Here is a 19,465-nt window from a genome sequence, read left to right as displayed (position 1 = left end):
CACTTCTCCCAACTGAAGTAAACATCAGCACTGTCTAAAACTATTGCTCCATACTTCCTTCAAAGCAACATCCTCTGTCAAAATCACATCTGTGGGCTCATAATAGCTTAGTCAATCCCGCTCTAGATTTAGTCTCTTCAGGGTCCCAGAAGGGCTATTGGTCCCTACTTGTTCTCTGTGTGTGTCAGAAAAGTGATTTCTTACAGGCTGCTATATCAAGCTTGCAAAAGGAAAGGGAGAGAAATCCTCTGCTTTTCAGATCATCTACAATGCATCTCTGCTTGCAACCAGCAGCCTGTAAGCTTTGTGCCTGCAATTTCTACCTTTCAAAAGGTATAAGCCAACCTTCCACCATCACTCCTTCCCAAAAGGGAGGTAATACCCTAGTCTAGTCTTCCTCTCAATGGGGTTTGCTGCTGAGTCCAAATGCTCCTCAGACAGTGCGTCAACACTAACACATCAATGCAATGACTGGGAATCCTCTCCCATCGGTTTCAAATAATGCCCAGAGCCTGAGCAAATTAAAATACATTTCAGCTGGCTCTGGTTCTTATCCCATTCCAATCCTCCAAATGCACAGCAACTTTAAGCTCCTCATCACCACCCCTCCACAGTTCCAGGAAATCCTTCAATCAAAGAACTTCATTTGCAAGCCAGCACAATTTTCTCCCTCCCGCTCCCAACCACAGCTATGCATTCGGATGCAATCCCCATTAAATGGAATCTCCGTTACAGGATTACGAATGCATCCATATGGTTTTTTTTCTTACCCCCTTTCGCTTGTCTCCCTATGCCACAGGTCTTATGCCCTGTCTGAAAACGAGCACCAAATCAAAGTGGTTGGTGGAAGGCTCTGGGGGTGCTCGTTCCAGAAAGCATTCACAGAAACCCCGAGCAAACTGTGCATCACCATCTCAGCCCTGAACAGTGCAGGTTCGCTCAGCGTTCTTGCAGGAACACAGCTCATAAGCGTGACACACTGCACAGCTGAAACATGTATCTGTTGCAATTACTCGGGAACTACCTGTGCTCTCCATCAACGCAGACTTACATTTTACTCAAGCACTTCTAGCCGAGTAAGCCCAGTCCGGAGGCACTGCGGGCAGTGGGTTCGGAGCGGGGATGCCTGATAAAACATACAAAATGCTGTGCTAATCAATCCCCCCCCCAAACACACACCCCCTTACCTTTAATTCTCTACAAAAGCTGTCAAGCTACATTGGCTCCTCAGGCGTCTCCAGCAGTGAACGCTGCCCCCATCACATGGAAGTTAGAGCAACTGACACCAGCAAATCCTTGATCCAAAATACCAGCTGCTCCTTCCCAAGCCGGCTGGCGCAAAAGCCGCCCGCCCGAGCTCCACAGCGGGCAGGCGATGGCGGAAATAAAAGGCAGCCTAACTTTTAGCTAAGTCTTGGTTTGCATTTGGCTTGGTGGGTGTTTTGCCGCTGCAAAAGACAGACGCAATCCCCCATCGAGAACCCCGCCGAGGCTCAGTCCGCCAGGCTGCGCCTGGTCACGGTAAGTTGTGCTGGGAGACTTTTAACTCAATCCCGCCTGCAGGAACAGCCCGGCGCAGCGCTGGCTCCGGACGGAGCACACGGGAGCGGCCGCTGGACGAGAAGCCGGTGGAAGGTTCGGGTGGAGACGGACGATTCTGCGCGGGCCCCTGACCCCACCGGCGCGCAGCCTGAGAGGGTCGGGAAGCGGCTCCCGGGCGCTCCAACCGCGGCTGGCTCAGCTCTGCTGCCGCCGTCTGAACTCCGCTCCCCGGCGCTGCCGGCAAGTCCTCCCCGGCTGACATCACTGCGGAGAAGGAGGGGCGCGGGTGGAAATGCAAATCGGGGAGTTGGGGGATTTTTTTCCTCTTAAAGGTGCCCGGGCTCTTTCCGGCTCCGGCTCCCCCGAAGCAACAGCTGAGCTGGGGCCGCGACTGCTCCCTGCTCGCTAGGCCGGAGGCGCCCCCCGGACCGACAAGGGTGGGGGGGTAGCGCAGGACCCAGCTGGCCCCCGCGGGGCGCTGCGCCCTGCGGACCAGCAGGTGCCCGGCGAGCTCCCCGCGGAGCTGCTCCCGGCCGCAAGCTGGGCCCTAAGGCTCCCCCGGGGTCCCGTCCAGCCCAGCGTCCTCCGGGGCTCCCCCTGCTCTTTACCGCCCCCTACGGCCCCGGGCTCAGCCCCGTCCTTTCCCCCGGGGGGCCGGGGCCGGGGCTGGCCAGGGGCGCGCTGCCCGAAGAGCTGGAGTGAAGCCGCAGCTCCCCGGGCGGCGCGGCAGGTTCCGGTCCCCGCGCCGAGGCTTCGCTCACGCCTGCAGGGGAGCGGACACCGGCACCGAGCTGCGCCCTCGCCCGCCCCAGCTCCCCCCCAGCCCAGCCCTGCCACGCGCTGCGCTGCCCAGCGCCCCTTCCGCCCCAGGGAGGGCTCGGGGCCTGCCTCTGCCCTGCGGGGAAAGGGGGCAGCAGGCGCGGGCAGTGAGTGACGGACTTGTGCCCCGGGCGCCAACCTCACCCCCAGCTCCCTAACCGACGGCCCTAAACTTGGCTGAGTCCGCTCTCCAGCCCGCCTACGCTCTCCCGGTCTTCGGGGCTCAAGTGAGAGATAAGGCTAATGTGATTTCCCGCCGGCCTGGGCTTGTCTGTCACTTGCAGCCCGAGTTTGCTGTAGCCTGAGTCAGGCGTTTCTGGTGATGGAAGTGGGGTTCCATCAGAGTCGGGCGTTGGCCTTCAGTTTACAGAGCTGGGCTTTCTGCTCTCTTCACTAGCCTATCAACCTTCACAGCCTGGAGTTTCCCTCCCAGCAAAAACAAGACGGAATTCTTCCAGCTCATGTGTGGCAATTTTACTGCATGTTATTCAAATCTTTATCCACCTTTTTAGAAACTGTAAGAATGATTAATCTGTAATAGGGGACAAGTTTTGTCTTTAAAACTTCTACTGGAGTGGGTAATTGGAGTGAAACTGCACATTATTAAGTGAAAGTCAAACCAAAACACTGTCACTTTGGCTCTGGCCCCGGTATCAGAGCTTTAACAAAATCATCTCTATGTACAGTTAGCCATTTTGCCAGGGACTATTGAGGAAGTGAACTATAGCTATTAGATAATGGATAGTGTTTATTTGCTGGATTTTTCAAGATGCCTGAAGTGTACAATTATCACAGAGCAAAATAATTTTTAATAAATGTTTTTTTCTGAACTATGCTGAGGGAGAATAGATTAACAAGAGAAAACATTCTATTTGGTCTATGGTAGGCCAGAAAAATAAAAAAGATGAATATTAACTCATTTTAAAATGAAAAACACAGAAAGCTATATGAAATACCCTTGCTTTTCTATATTTTATAGCAAGATGGTTTTAATACTTCAGTGACTGCAAAATACAACCTTAACATTCCATTTGTTTATAAAACAATAGACATGATATAGTTGCTGTCATAAGGAAAGCAGAAATAGGGCATTTTCTTTAGACACCAGATCACTCAGTGAATTTTGGCCATTTTTACGTTAAAACAATGAATTTGTGCACATTTACTAAGACTTCTAATGTGCCTCTGCAATGGAAATGCACAGTGGGCTAGTATACCACCTTGTTTTACAAGTATAATATTATCCCTTTCCCTTGGCTGAATGACATGCCATTTCATTCACTTGAACTCACCAAATATCAGATTTTTTTCCTCCATGAAATATAGCTGTACTTCAGAGGTCGAACAGAATCACAGAATTGCAGAACTAGAAGGGATCTCAGGAGGTTATCAGGTCTAGTGCCCTGCCCTCATGGCAGGACCAGTCACTATCTATATCATACCTGTTAGATACATAGAATCATAGAATACTAGAACTGGAAGGAACCTTCAGAGGTCATTGGGCTCCTTACCCTGCCCTCAGAACAGGTCCAAGCAGTGTATAGACCCTCCCTAATAGATGTGTATCTACCCTGCTCTTAAATATCTCCATTGATGGCGATTCTACAGCCTCCCTAGGCAACATATTCCAATGTTTAACTACCCTCAGAGTTAGGAACTGCAGAGTTCCGCAGTTTCTTCACATCCCTCTTGAAATGGGATGCCCAAACTGGACACAAAACTCCAACTGTGGCCTAATCAGCAGAAGAATTACTTCTTTTGTCTTGCTCATAACACTTCTGTTAATGTGTCCCAGAATCAGGTTTGCTTTTTTTTTTTTTTTTGCAACCATGTCACACTGATTTATATTTCACCTGTGGTCCACTATGACACCTAAATCCCTTTCCACAGTACTCCTTCCTTGACAGTCGCTTCCCATTCTCTGTGTGTGAAACTGATTAGTCCTTCTTAAGTGGAGTACTTCGTATTTGTCCTTATTAAACTTCATCAATTTACCTCAGACCATTTTACCAGTTTGCCCCGATCATTTTGAATTACGACCCTCTCCTCCAAAGCGATTGCAACTGCTCCCAGCTTAGTATCATCTGCAAATTTACTAAAAGAGTACATGCTATTGTTGGTGAAAATATTGGACAGAACTGGTCCCAGAAGAGACCCTTGTGGAACCCCACTTGTTATGCCCTTCAAGCATCATTGTGAACCATAAATAACTGTGAGAATAGTTATCCAGCCAGTTATGCACCCAACTTAGAGTAGCCCCATCTAAGTTGTATTGATAAGAAGATCACGCAAGACAGCATCACGTGCCTTACTAAAGTCTAGGTGTACCACATCCACTGCTTCTCCTTAAAAAAAGGCAGCAGACTTGTTATCCAATCAAAGAGAGCTATCAGATTGGTTTGGCATGATGATTTGTTCTTTACCAAGCCATGCTGGCTGTTACCTATCACCTGTATTTTCTTCCTGATGTTTGCAGACAAGTTCCTTAATTACTTACTTCATTAGCTTTCCTGTCACAGAAGTTAAAGTGACTGGTCTGTAATTCCCTGGGTTGCTCTTATTCCCCTTTTTATAGATGGGCACTATATTTCCCCAGACTTCTAGGGTCATTATCCAACCCTTCCTTTTAACAAATATATATCTATGTGTGTGTGTGTAGTTTAAAATAAACAAACAATATAAAATGTTATTTTAAATTAAAAATAAGCACAAATATTTTTTCTTGGCCCCTTGCAGGTGCCTGGTGCAGCCATAGCTGGCCAGATGCCTAAGCCCTATGCCAGCTGCTAAAGCTGACCACTATAGCCACCTGCCTGCCTGAGACCTGCGCTGCCGGAGCCACCCACCCAAGCCCCAGCTGGCCAGATATCTAAGCCCCATGCCAGCCAGCCACCTGCCTGCCTGCCTGAACCCTGCACTGCCAGAACCAGTTGTCCACCCACCAGCCATCTGCCCCAGCCATGGGCCAGCTGCCCCAGCTGCCCACCCAAGCCCCATGCTGCCATGGCCATCCTCCTGCTTGCTATTGCAAGCAGCCCGAGCCACATGCTGCTGGGGCCAGCCACCTGCCTGACAGCCCAAGCTGTCCCAGCCCCACGCTGCCAGGGATAGCCGCCAGCCCAAGCTGCCTGAACCCTGTGATGCCAGGGCAAGCTGCCTGAGCCCCATGCCGCTGAGGCCAGCCACCAGCACTAGGTGCCTGAACCCTGCGATGCTGGGTCCAGCTGCCCAAGCACTGCTATTCCCACAAGCCCCATGAGCTGCCGCCTGAGCCCCTCCCATCCCACAAGCCAGGGACCACCAGCCCCCCACTCTTACCTATCCCCCTCACCTGAGCCAGGCACCCCCAGCTTCTCATCAAATCCCATCCTCCTCCTTCCCTGCAACACACACTCATTTGCTTTTGCAGGAGGCAGCTAACTCCACGGGGGCCTTTGCCAGCTGCCTGCATTTTATAGCGGCTGCACCAGGTCACCCATGAAAAGTGGCAGGGGCTGAGAGCAAAGGCCAGCTCTTTCTTCAGGTGAGGTGGGGAAGTGACCAGAGGGTCTGGGACACCTCATGACCCCCTGGAACTTCTTCACCCCTCCCCCCAGGGACACACCTCCCAGTTTGGGAAACAATGTCCTATGCTCAGAGGCTAAGAAGAATTTTTCTCCTATCTCCTTATAGCACCCTTTTAGGTACCATAGGCTCCATAGCACCGCTTTCCTAGGGCCAGACACGGTACTCTTTGCTTCCATCCACTGCTTGTGAACTTGGTATCAGTCTGCACTTCGCTCAGTAAAAATAACAAAGGCATCTTTAAGGATATAAGCACATCTTTCTGTCACATACCTGTGTGCAGTGGTTGAGAAGAAATCTCTGAACCATCACTGAGGAAGTCAGCTCTATCCCAGTCTCAAACTTTATTGCCCCAAGAGGAAGCAGGTGAGTGTCATAATTGGCCTGCTGCTTCTTGATGGGTTAGAGTTTTTTCTGGGACCTTCTAGAGCTCTTGAGGACTGTTGTGTAAGTAACTGGCTCTGAGCTGGTTTCCCTTCAGCAGGAAATGACGGGGAGGATGTTGTATACAGGTCAATTAAATCATTTTAGTAATATTTCTAAAGGATAAATCTGAAAGACAACTAGTTTAAACAAAATAACAGAAAAAAGACCAAAACCAAAGATACAGAAGAGTAAACAAGACTAGGTAGAAACTTTTGATCCAGGTAATGCTTTCAATGCGTATTAAGCCTGATTTTCAATCAGTTTATTCAGCTGTGACTTCAATGGTTCCTATGTATTTGCCAAGTTAGTGAATTTCATGTTTTTATAAAGGGACCCAAAATATTAAATTTATATACACTGAAGCAACTAATTTTATTATTTATAAGAACAAAAACCAACCAACCAACCAAAAGAAATCAACCTTTATTCATCCAGAATTGTTAGTTTCTTTCTGTTAACAGATGAAATTACAAATGTAGTGATAAATGGATTTTGGTACATCCTTGATCTCAGTGATTAGCATCCCCCCCCAACCTTGCATTAAATGACATTAAAATATAAAGTATAATGCATGGATCAATTCCTAGAAGTCCTTAAGCGTTACTCATGATAATATATATGGCAAAGTAAAGGAGTTTTGCTTGAGGGAAGTCTGTAGAGTATGGTACTACAATGAGATACCGAGCATCAAAGTGTAATTGGCCCTGTATAAGCACTCACGGTACAGGGATCCTTTCCCTATCCTTGTAGTCCTTGCATGCAAACACACAGAAAATCTGGCAGAAGGATATGAAACATTTCTGAGAGCATAAAGAAAAAAGAACTGTGAGTCATGGCCCAAGCCCACCTCTGCACTGGCTAAGAAGGCTTAGCTATTACAAATGCATGCTTCATCATACGTCAAAGGATGGAATGATTGTTCCCACTGTGTACACTCCCAGAAATGTTGGCCAGCTTCAAGATATAGAAATTGCACTGCAAAAGAGCCCAAAGTGTTTAAGGGACAGGGATAACTTCACTGGTAATAACCAACAGTTGGATTTTGAAGTATGTTTTTACTCCAGCAACAAAAACCAAAAAGGTTTAAGTACCTGAGTTAGCTAACTGGCAATCATGTGATTAATGTTCCTTTAAAAACCAAAGCTCCTAAAGCAAGGAAATGAATAAAGACGCCTCCCCCTCCCCACCAAAATTGTTGTGCTATCCATGTAAGACGTGATTATTCTTCTCAAGCACAAACACACTTCAGCATGTCAGAAGACAGCATAGTTACCATAAGCCAAACAAAAATTCCTCCTGCAATTATCAGTCTCAGAAAAGTAACTGTTAGGCTGCATCTGCAAAAATAACGAGTCCTGTGGTACCTCAGAGACTAACTTCTTTGTGAGATGTGTTTATTGGTTTATGCACATCTCTTCAGACTTAACAGGAGCAACTCACATGTAAAAGGGCAGGCTCAGGACTCAAGTCTTTGCAGGTGATGCAGGACTGACCCCACTGCCACTCTAGGGTTTGCATTTGCTAGCAAAGAAACTAGCAACAATATGGCAGATTACTACCCAAGATTTAAACCCAGGCTTGTCCTTTTCTGGTTTTTATGTTTTCTTTATCCTAGATCTGCAGTCCCCAAACTATGTTCCAGTGGAACACTGGTGTTCCACGAGCTATTGCAACGTGTTCCGCCAGTGAAATTGTTTAATGGCGGTCTCTTCCCCAGTCTTAGGGGAAGAAAATAAATTTTGAGATGCAGTTTGCTCAGTTTTACAGTTTTGCTCACCACTGGCTTAGATGTACAATAAACCATGGCTCAACCCCCGCAACCCTGCATGGCCGCAGCTCAACCCCCACAGTCCCAGCTCCAACCTCCTGGTCCTGCACAGCCCCGTCTGAAACCTCCCGTCCTTGCATGATCGTGGCTCAACCCCTCGTAATTAGTAGGATGTAAAAAAGATGAAGTGTTCTGTGGAGAGCACTGTGATGTCCAAGTATTCCACAACAAGGAAAAGTTTGGGAACTGCTGTCCTAGATGCACAGCACAGCCCATTTTGCTGAAGACAAGAAGCCACATGTGCCACAATGAGTTAGTTAGAATCTCTGGATTTTCCAGCAGGGTGCCACCATCTGTTAAGAGGGTGGATCAGCCAAACTATCCTATCATACTCCTCCCCAGCACTTTAACTGTGACCCAACATAATGTAATGTAGTTTATTATTATCTCAATTTCTGCATACAGATGTTGCCTTTTAAGGGCTACTCGTAAGTGGGGAATATTAGTTAATTGATTTGCAGTTGGCAGTGGAATTTCTTGCTTTTTCTTAATCGCATACACAGGTTAGTGGAAAGTGCCTAGCATTATACTGTATGTTATAATTGCATGATATGTTGATGCCTGCATTTTAAGCAGAATATATGCCATCCACATGTATGGGTTGTATTTCTTTTCCAGAATGGTTTATGTTGTTTATAAATAATAAATTACGGATTACTCCTAAATGGCCAGAATTTACTGTGGGTCACAGTTATGTTTAAATAAAGGGTAGGGCAAGATGAATATTGTTACAGGTATATTGAAGATGGCAAAACTAAACATGGTTGGAGACCAATACTTTTATTCCCCCACTGGAAATAATCTCTGACCGTCCTGCTGTCTGGAGCGGTTCACGACCATGACTGCCAGGGTCAGGCCAGAATTTCACATAGTTGGGCAGAGCCCCCTGACTTTGGTGTAAAATGTGACAGAGCTGTAGGAATCTCTGAGCTCTGAGTGTCCTCTAGGGCTGGCTCAGGTTGATCTGGAGCATCTTTGCCTCTGTTTTGTAGCACTGGCTCTGTCAGCATTCAAACAGCAAAAAGATTAAACAAATTCTTGTCAGCTATCTTTATTTCCTTCTCTCCAGAATTCAGAGAGTGAGTCCTTTTGTATGTAGCCTCGTCATGTGTGTTAAGGGCAATTAACAAATTCTTTATTGTGTTATCTGCTGCCATCGCCAATTTAGTTCTGATAACCTTCTAGATGAGCCAGAGAAAAATCTCTCCTCCAGAGGTTCACAGTTTCAAAGCAAACAGTTTTTACATTTGTAAAGTGAAAGCTGAAATATTACCTAGAACATGTGATGCAGATGTTGTGAGATTAATGCATGCAATAACTTGAAGGAACTAAACAGGTTATAAATTCAGTACCCATCTTAATTATACTGACACACAGGTGAAACAGTCTTGTCTCCAGCAATGAATTTGTCAGTGTTTGACCATGGCCTAAAGCCAGGGCAAGAGCTGGCACCTAGTTTGACGGAGGCACACCATCAACAAAACAGCCTGTCTGTAAGCAATAGCTCATCACAAAATCTTTGTACGGAGGCATGTCAGGCACACTATGTATAAGCAATGCATCACTCAAATGTCTTTGCTTCAGTTATTGAGATAATTATTGATTAAAGGTACTGTTGTAGATCATTATCTGAGTGAGACGTAACTCACCTTGTGTGTCTGTGCAAGAGAATAAGAGGACACGAGTTTCTCCCTTACTCCTCTGTGCTCACTACCAGTGTATATAAAGCTATGGGTTTGGACAGAATGCAAAAAGGCTGGAGAGAGGCTGTTCACAGTGGTCATGGGTGGCAGAACACGGAACAATGGTCTCAAGTTGTGGTTGGGAAGGTCCAGGTTGAACATTAGGAAAAACTTCTTCACTAGGAGGGTGGTGAAGCATTGGAATGGTCTACCCAGGGAAGCAGTGGAGTCTCCATCCCTGGAGGTGTTTAAGTCTTGCCTTGACAATGCCCTGGCTGGGCTGATCTGATGGGTTTGGTCCTGCCTAGGGCAGGGGGCTGGACTTGATGGCCTCTTTTAGGTCTCTTCCAGCTCTGTTGTTCTTTCATTCTATGAGGAGACTGCTGTTGTCCTCCCATGCAGTGGGTCATGGAAAGAGACATGGTTTGTACCCGTTTAAAGACAAGCACAGGTTACTGTTCCTCTCAAAGCAAAGTGGGGCACCATGGACCAGATGGTTGCTAGTCTGCCCCATTGAATGTTTGAACAAATTTTCTTTGCTTTTTGCAAAAATATTATTCCTTGACTTCACAATAACCCTGGCAGCCTTTTAGGCCAAATAACATTTGTGTGTGCTTCAGTTTCTGTTACTAAAAATACCAAGTGACATTCTGTAACAGTATAGAGAAGGAAGGGTAAAGCTAATGATCTAAACTTACGTCAGAAAGATGTGAAGGTACCCTTGTAGATAATGTTTCTGATCTTATCTTCTCTGAAGTCAACAGCAAACTGTGAAAGGTACACTCTGAGAACTTAAGATGTGAAGCAGTGTTGCATTATCTAGCTTTCTGATGCTTAAAATTCTTTCTCTGCTATCAGCCTGTGAAAACATTTGATCAATTCAGCTGATTTATGGCATGATCAAGACAAAGGTATAGCCTTAGTGGTGTTATCTGTATTTACTAAAGAAAGGAGACATCCTGCTGGCTTTGCCAGGGGTCTGGAAGCCAGGAGCTTCTGCATTCTTATCCCAGCTATGAACGTGATTGAAATTGCTTGTTTTGTGTCAGTTGCTTAACACCCCTGCCTCATTTTCCTCAATATAGTCTTATATTCCTATCTTCATAAAATACTTAAGCTATGCCTACACTCACTGGGAATGTCAATGTCTTCTACTCAATTTGAGGAACACAAATTGCATACCTAACATTGATATTGTAGCTGTCAACATTGGTCACTGTCCTTACTGCAGAATGTCGAGAGGCATGCTCCTCCTGCCGACATTCCTTATTCCTTGTGGCTTGCAAGGAGTTCTGGGTTCAACATTGATCCTGCAATGCACCAATTCGCACATGTGTGCAACCTAAGTGTTTGATCTTCCACGGCTAGTGTAGACCTAATGTTAGACACTTAAGTCCCATTTTTGGACTTCACTGTAATTTGCAAAATTCATGCTGAACTCAGCAGGCTCCTGAACTTGGCAGCTAAATCTTCAGGGTAAAAGTTCCCCAGGCACATGCATTGGTTCCTCATGCTAAACATCTGCATGCCTGTCTTTTGTGTAAGCTTCAGAGTGATTCCCAAACCCGGGGAAAATAGATATTTGCTCACTTGTGAGCTTGGAGGCTGTCTATGAAATGAGGATCTATTCAAAACCTGATCTGGGGAGGTGTCTACCTTATAATTTTTAGTCCCAAAGCACCAATACTGTGGTGTGGGAGACCCAGGTTCAATGCCATGCCTCTCTCTGCTGGAGGAAAAGAACAAGACTCTTTCCTGAGGTGAATGACTTAGTCACTATGGAGAACTAATTAAAGAGTTACTTGGACAGAGGAATTGGCTCCTCACTCTTCTGCTTCTCAGCTGGGTGCCCTGACCACTGTAATACAGTCATGCTCTCCTTCTGACTTGGCCTAATAACTGCAGGTATTTATCCACAAAGGAACAGTTTCAGTTATTTTGAGCAGCATTGGACAAGAGTGTTAGTCAAAATGCCTTTGTAGCCTAGTGGCTATGGCACTTAGAGGGCATCTGGGAGACAGACAGTCTACTCCTCTTGTTCCACTGACTCACTTGGCTTGCTTATCCACAGAGGAACAGCTTTAGCGCACACATCAGAATATCTTGGAGCTCATTAGTGAGAATGGCCTCCCGAGAGATCTTTTTACAAAACCTCTTCTTCCTGCCACCTCTGGGTCTTCTACCTATTACATGAGTATGCTAATAGTTATAAAATAAACATAGACATAAAACAGACATCTTCACATTTTGGACAGAGTTGGATGCCTGCCTAAGTCATTCTCACAAGAAACACTTCAGGCAGCTAATAGCTTCATTCCAGTAGAAGAGTTCTCAGCTGAGGCTAGCAACCCACCCTACAGTCTTGATTTACACACTTATCTCCCTGAGGGGGAAGGACATAGTCCCCCATTTCACTTTCTGCCATCTCCCATTGGCTACCCTAGGTCGCATGGCATACTCCTCTTGCTGGCATCTTTCATTGTCCTTTTGGCGTCTCCCATTGGCAAATCTAGGTTGCTCCAAACCTAATGTGCTCATTCTTGTGAATCACATTCTAAGGCACCTATCTTTTGCATAGGGGGCCTATGCACACAACTCAGGCTTTGTGAGTCACACTGTTCTGGTGAATTTCTGTGTACTTAAAGTTAAGTTCCTCAACCAAATCTGTTGGTGAAAGTAGCTAATAGCGCCCATCTTACTGGTGCATCCTAAAGATTAACTAGTTAGTGGGCCACCTCCTGTTTGTCACTTTCACTACACTCCCACTGATTTTAAAAGTAGTTTGAAATTAAGGATGATCAGTATTGGACTTAAACTTATAACATACCTTGTACAGGGAGGGCTGAATTCTTCCCTCAATTGCACTTATGTAACCTCATAGACTTCAGTATAGTTACGCAAATGCCACAGGAAAGAATTTAATGCAAATATTGGAAGTGATTGCGTAAGGTGGGTATTTACTGGGTAAGTATCACAGTTCTCTGAGAGACAGGTACAAAATTACAATCACAGACTTAAAACATTGCCTATTTTAATGAACATTCTTTGCTACAAATGACTGAGTGGTAGCTATTTCCTTCATTCTAACACAGAATCTGTGATACTCTTTTCAGTGACATTTATTGATGAAATATAAAAGTTTTGATTGTGTTTATTTTAGTAATGCAGTGATGTCTAATTAAACCAGTTCAGGGGGTGAAACCAGCTCTGTGCTGCCAATTTGTCTCTAAGACTAAAGCATGGAATGTATCACAAACAGGAAAATAAACTGTAAAAAGTAGAACATAAGTTTATTGTCATAAAGTTGTCAAGTGACAGTGGTTTTTAAAATGTCTCATGAATTATGTACAACATCCCTTTCTTTTCTCAGTGAGTCTTTTGAGAGCTCATGTATGCATTTTGAAAAGACTACAACATTTTTAAAGTGTGTTTGCAAGACAAGATGTAAGACAAATTCAGAGTGGTGGTGCTTAATTAATAGCAAAAGCAATGAAATTTGTGTGGCTGGTTCTCCCTTCTGTTACACCAATTTAGATGAGCAGTGATGCTAACAAAATGAATCGAGTTTCAATGCAAAGCTGAATGAAGTGAAAGGAAAATCACACTCTGAATCTTTAAAGTTAGGCCAGCAATTCAAGAATATCTCCTAGAAAGTAAACAATATTTTTCATCTGCACTTGTGAAAAGGTACTTGATGAGGAACAAAAAGCCACTAAAATTGCACACTGAAATTAACTTTTAAACTTACTAAGTGCTGTATTACACTGCTCTCTCCATCTTTAAAGATCTTTGGGGTTAATGATTTGTAAAATAATAGCAATAAAAAAACTTTGAAATACATTGTGTCTCTTTGCTACGCTTCACAGCTTGAGTATAAGAAAGGAGGCTAGACATGCACAAATGATAGAATAAACTATACCTTTATCATTAGGTTAAATTAACTTCTACTGGGAAGCAACTACATTTCAGTTTGATGCCCACTAACAAAATACAACATACTTTGTTTCTGTTCAAATATTAAATAAAGGAAAGATATTTTAAGTGATAACGTATCCTATCGCCTATTATTTTAATAGTAGGCATCCTCAGTCTGCATAGACTATGGATCGCACCCTTTATAGTTTCAATTGAGGACTTCATTTACAGTGTCTACTGTGACTATGAAGACCCACACAAGAGTGACAGTCCTTGTGCATCTCTTGCAGATGTGGTGGGTGTCTGGCAAATCCTTAGTGTGCTTTCTGTGCGCTCGCTTCTCCTTTGCTAGCTGTCTGATCCTCATCTCGCCCTTCTGAAGGCCCTTGTGTAACGCCTGCCTCCATCTGCTGCGGTCATCTGCTAGTTCGTCCCAGTTGTCCAGCTCGATGTCTACCTCTCTGAGGTCTCTCTTGCAGACATCTTTGTAGCACAACTGGGGGCGTCCAGGAGGTCTTTTGCTAGAGGCTAGCTCACCATACAGGATGTCTTTTGGAATCCTTCCATCATTCATCCTGTGGACATGTCCAAGCCAGCAGAGCTGACGCTGCCTGAGGAGGGTGTGCATGGTTGGGATTCCAGCTTGCTTGAGGACGGTGGTGTTGGTCACTCTGTCCTTCCATGATATTCCAAGGATGCGCCTGAGGCAGTGCAAGTGGAAGACGTTCAGCCTCTTTTCCTGGCGGGCATACAGGGTCCAAGTCTCTCTGCCATAAAGGAGGGTGCTGAGGATGCAGGCTCTGTAGACTTGCATTTTGGTGTGAGCGTACAGCTTGTTGTTATTCCACACTCCCTTGCTGAATCTGGACAGAGTTGTGGCCGCTTTTCCGATCCTCCTATTTAGCTCAGTGTCCAACGACAGGGTGTCAGTGATGGTGGACCCGAGGTAAATGAACTCGTGGACAACCTCTAACGTATAGTTGTCAATGCTAATTGATGGGGATTCAGCAACATCCTGACTGAGTACGTTTGTCTTCTTTAGGCTGATGGTAAGCCCAAAGTCCTTGCACGCTTTGGAGAACTGATCCAGCAGTTTTTGAAGCTGGTCTTCTGTGTGAGACACTACAGCAGCATCGTCTGCGAACAGCATGTCTCTGATGAGGACTTCCCGCACCTTAGACTTAGCTTTCAGCCTTGCAAGACTAAACAGTTTCCCATCAGATCTTGTGTGCAGCAAGATGCCCTCTGTTGAAGATCCAAAGGCATGCTTCAGGAGGAGTGCGAAGAAGATCCCAAACAATGTCAGAGCAAGGACGCATCCTTGTTCGACGCTGCTCCTGATTCTGAAAGCATCCGATAATGCGCCATCATATTGGATGGTTCCTCTCATGTCTTCGTGGAACGACTGGATCATCTTGAGTAACTGTGGAGGACAGCCTATCTTGTGGAGCAGTTTGAACAGACCATCCCTGCTGACCAAGTCAAAGGCCTTGGTCAGGTCGATGAAGGCTATGTAGAGTGGCTTCCTCTGCTCCCTGCACTTCTCCTGCAGCTGCCTTAGAGAGAAGACCATGTCAATAGTAGACCTCTCTGAGCGGAATCCGCACTGCAATTTGGGGTACACCCTCTCAACAATCTTCTGGAGTCTGCCAAGGATGACGTGTGCGAACATATTTTAATATGTCTTCAGAATTCAGCACTTATAGACTGCTTCATATAAAAAAGAACATTCAGGTAATTTCTCCATAATTTCTGCATATTTTGCTTAGACCCATGAAATTAATGTTTGTCAGGATGTATATTAGTAACTAATCTAATCAACATTTTGCACATAAATACTATTCAGAATCACATAATACCCAAAATAAGATTTCAAATATTGATTAGTCCTACTTAAATATTTTTCTTCTCCTACTTAAATTGAGTTAAAGTTGTATTCCTGTCAAGAGCCAATTAACAAGTTACCTAATGGAGTATATAAAGATTTAGATGCACAATTTATGACGAAGTGTGAGGGAACAAGTTGTTTATCATAGAGTGCAATGTGCAGGCCAGTCATGGAAAGGTAATAGTTGTGAATAGAACAGTCACAGTGTATGGATTTTCACAATACAGCTAAAAAGGTGTTAATTAAGCACTCAAATATCCTGATAACTGTGCACCTCTATGATGGGCTGACTGCCAACTGACAATTATAGAACCTTACAGCCAGTTAAAGGCCTTGTACAGAGAAGTTTATGCCAAATTTAGCACCAAGGCCATGTCTACACTCAAATTTAAGGCAACAAAAGTTTTGTTGTCCAGAGCTGTGAAAAAACACATCCCTGAGTGACTTGATGATGGCAATCACTTGTTGCCAAGTATGGCCATCTTCCATGGGAATTGTAGATCCTCAGGTGGCTGATAAGGCCTATCCTTGAACAACAAGTTTTGTTACAGTGTGGACAGATGTGTCCAGGGGTATTGAAAACCAGTCTCTCCTTCTTCTTTCACCTGTTTGTCCTCCTCAGCTTGTCACTAGGCAAGTTCAAAATGGAGGGGACTGTCATGTATTATTTCTCTCCATTTTGAATAATCCTGGGAGAGTGTCTCCCAGGAGTCAATGTCAATACTGCACTTCTTTTAACTTAGCCTTCAGCAAGTCCTCGTAATGCTTCTTCCAGCAAAGAGAACAGGACCTATTTTGGGAGGCCATGAACTGGCATCCATACAATGTGAACAGTCAACAGTCCAGCGGATTTGCTGATGGATAATCATTGCCTTGTTACTGGTGCTCTTTACCTCTTCCAGAACACTAATGTTGCTGTGCCTGTGTCTGTCTTCCCATTTGATCTTCACAATCTTGAGGAGGCAACATTTGTGATGTCTCTCAAGGACTTTCAGGCGATGTGTGTAGATTGTCCAGGTTTTGGACCCCCAGAACAATGTTGGGAGAATAACACCTTGATAAACAAGCAGCTTAGTGTCTGTTCAAATGTTGCCATCTTCAAAAAACCTGTGCCATAAACAAGTGAAGGCTGCACTGCTCAGCTCAGATGGTGCTGGATTTCTGCATCAATATCAGCCTTGCATGAGAGATGACTTCTAAGGTAGAGGAAATGATTGATGTTCTCCAGTACTACTCCATTGATTTTAATAGCTGGAGCATGTGGTACCTAATTGGTAGAAGGCTGATGGAGCACTTTGGTCTTCTTGATGTAGAGTGTGACACCAAGACATGTGTAAGCATCAGCAAACACATTCAGGATAGTTTGAAGATCTTTCTCAGAGTGGACAAAACTGTCTTGTATCAGCATACTGAAGTTCCACAATAGATGTGGTAGAAATCTTACTCTTAGCTTTCAGCCTGCTAAACGTGAACAGATTTCCATCTATTCTATAAATGAGTTCAATGCCAGCTGGGAGCTTCCCAGCAGTCAGGTAAAGAATGATGGCAATGACACCCGCAAACATGGTTGGGGCGATGATGCAGCCTTGTTTGACTCCTGTTTTGTACACTGAAAGATTTACTCTGGGAGCCAGTACTACTCAGAACAATTACTTTCATGCTGTTGTGAAGCAACTTCAGGACTTTGACATTCCATCTTCCAAAGTACAATCCAGAGGCCCCAGTAATTCACCGAATCAAAGGCTTTAGTTAGATCAATGAAACTCATATATAGTGGTTGGTTTTGATCCCGACACTGTTCTTGCAGCTGCCATGCTGTGAAGATCATATTCACAGTTCTGCAACATGGTTGGAAAACACTCTGTGACAATGGAAACATTTCTTCTGACAATAATAATCTGAGTGATTTATGTTTGCTGTCGTAGGCTCTCATGCACAGTGCTATATGAGCAGCACATGTTCTTCTGCTGACAGCTACTGCCACATGTTGAACTGGTCTTATTGGCTACGTCTACACGTGAAGCCTACATCGAAGTAGCCTATTTCGATGTTGCGACATCGAAATAGGCTATTTCGATGAATAGCGTCTACACGTCCTCCAGGGCCGGCAACGTCGATGTTCAACTTCGACGTTGCTCAGCCCAACATCGAAATAGGCGCAGCGAGGGAACGTCTACACGCCCAAGTAGCAGACATTGAAATACGGATGCCAGGCACAGGTGCAGACAGGGTCAACGGGTGGACTAGCGCTTCCGGGGCAACAGCTAGCCGCTCCCCCAAAGGGCCCCTCCCAGACACACTCAGCCTGCACAGCACGCGGTCTGAGGAGCCATAGGCACACAGACCCCGGGCGCCGCAGTCATGGACCCTCAGCAGCAGCAGCAGCAGCAGCAGCAGCTAGAGGTCCACCCAGCCCTCCCGGCAGGAGCAGGGCTTGCCCTGCCCATGCCATGTGGGAGGCAGCTGAGCACCTCCTTGCCCCAGGGGAGGAGATGCCCCCAGGGCAGCAGGGCTCAACCCCTACCCCTGCAGCACCCCGCTCCACCCCCCGCCTCACACGCCGGCGGCTGTGGAGCTACCCCACCAGCACCGACCGGTGGGAGCGGCTGGTGCTTGGGGAGTGGGACGACGACCACTGGCTCAGGAACTTCAGGATGACCCGGCAGACATTCCTGGAGCTGTGCCAGTGGCTCACCCCCCGCACTCAGGCACCAGGACACTGCCATGAGGCGTGCCCTCACAGTGCAGAAATGGGTCGGCATCGCTGTCTGGAAGCTGGCCACTCCGGACAGCTACCGATCCATGGGACAGCAGTTGGGTGTCGGAAAGGCCACCGTCGGGGCTGTCTTCATGGAGGTAAGCGAACCCACGGGGGCAGGCCAGGGCAAGGGGGCCAAGGCAGGGCAGGGGGGCCACAGCAGGGAGGGGGGCCACGGCAGGGGGGCCAGGGCAGGGCAGGGCAGGGCCATGGCAGGGGGGGCCAGGGCAGGGCAGGGGGGCCAGAGCAGGGCAGGCCACGGCAGGGGGGCCAGGGAAGGGCAGGGCCACGCACACCTTGCTGACCCCTCATTGGTGCCATCCCATGTGCTTTCTCTGCAGCTCGTGCATGCCATCAACGCCATGCTCCTGCACAGGCTCGTGAGGCTGGGGGACCCAGATGCAACCATTGCGGCCTTTGCCACCCTGGGCTTCCCCAACTGCTTCGGGGCTCTGGATGGGACTCACATCCCCATCCGCGCCCTGCATCACAGTGGTGGATGATACCTCAATCGCAAGGGCTACCATTCTGTCGTCCTGCAGGCCTTGGTGGACAGCCGGGGACATTTCCAGGACATTTACGTGGGCTGGCCTGGCAGCACCCACGACACCTGGGTTTTCCGGAACTCGGGCCTGTGCCGCCGGCTGGAGGCGGGGACCTACATCCCCCAGCGGGAGATCCCTCTGGGGGACACCACCATGCCCTTCTGCGTCATCGCAGATGCGGCCTACCCCCTCCGGCCGTGGCTCATGCACCCCTACACGGGCCATCTCTCCGCTAGCCAGGAGCGCTTCAACGAGCGCCTGAACCGTGCGCGTCAGGTGGTGGAGTGCTCATTTGGCCGCCTCAGGGGACGCTGGAGATGTCTCCTGACCCGCCTGGATGCGGGCCCCAACAACATCCCCCAGATTGTGGGTGCCTGCTGAGCCCTGCACAACCTCGTGTAGAGCAAGGGGGAGACCTTTCTGCAGGGCTGGGCTGCGGAGGCCGGCAGGGCACACGTCCAGCCACCTGCTGCCCCCAGTCGGCAGGTGGACCCCAAG

At 46.8% G+C, this 19,465-nt stretch overlaps 1 protein-coding gene across 1 annotated transcript in view; it reads right to left on the bottom strand.

Annotated features, from left to right (window-relative positions):
- The window catches only part of PCDH11X (protocadherin 11 X-linked), a 381,583-nt gene extending 379,917 nt beyond the window's left edge, over positions 1–1,666 (bottom strand). The window contains exon 1 of the mRNA XM_075007680.1: positions 1,188–1,666. The gene's annotated coding sequence lies outside the window, so the exon portion shown is untranslated. The remainder of the gene's footprint in view (positions 1–1,187) is intronic.
- Positions 1,667–19,465: the final 17,799 nt, after the last annotated feature.

Source organism: Carettochelys insculpta, chromosome 13, assembly GCF_033958435.1.
Source record: "Carettochelys insculpta isolate YL-2023 chromosome 13, ASM3395843v1, whole genome shotgun sequence".
Lineage (NCBI taxonomy): Eukaryota > Metazoa > Chordata > Testudines > Carettochelyidae > Carettochelys > Carettochelys insculpta.
The sequence above is the reverse complement of the archived record's forward strand: the minus strand, read 5'-3'. Positions and strand labels throughout refer to the sequence as shown.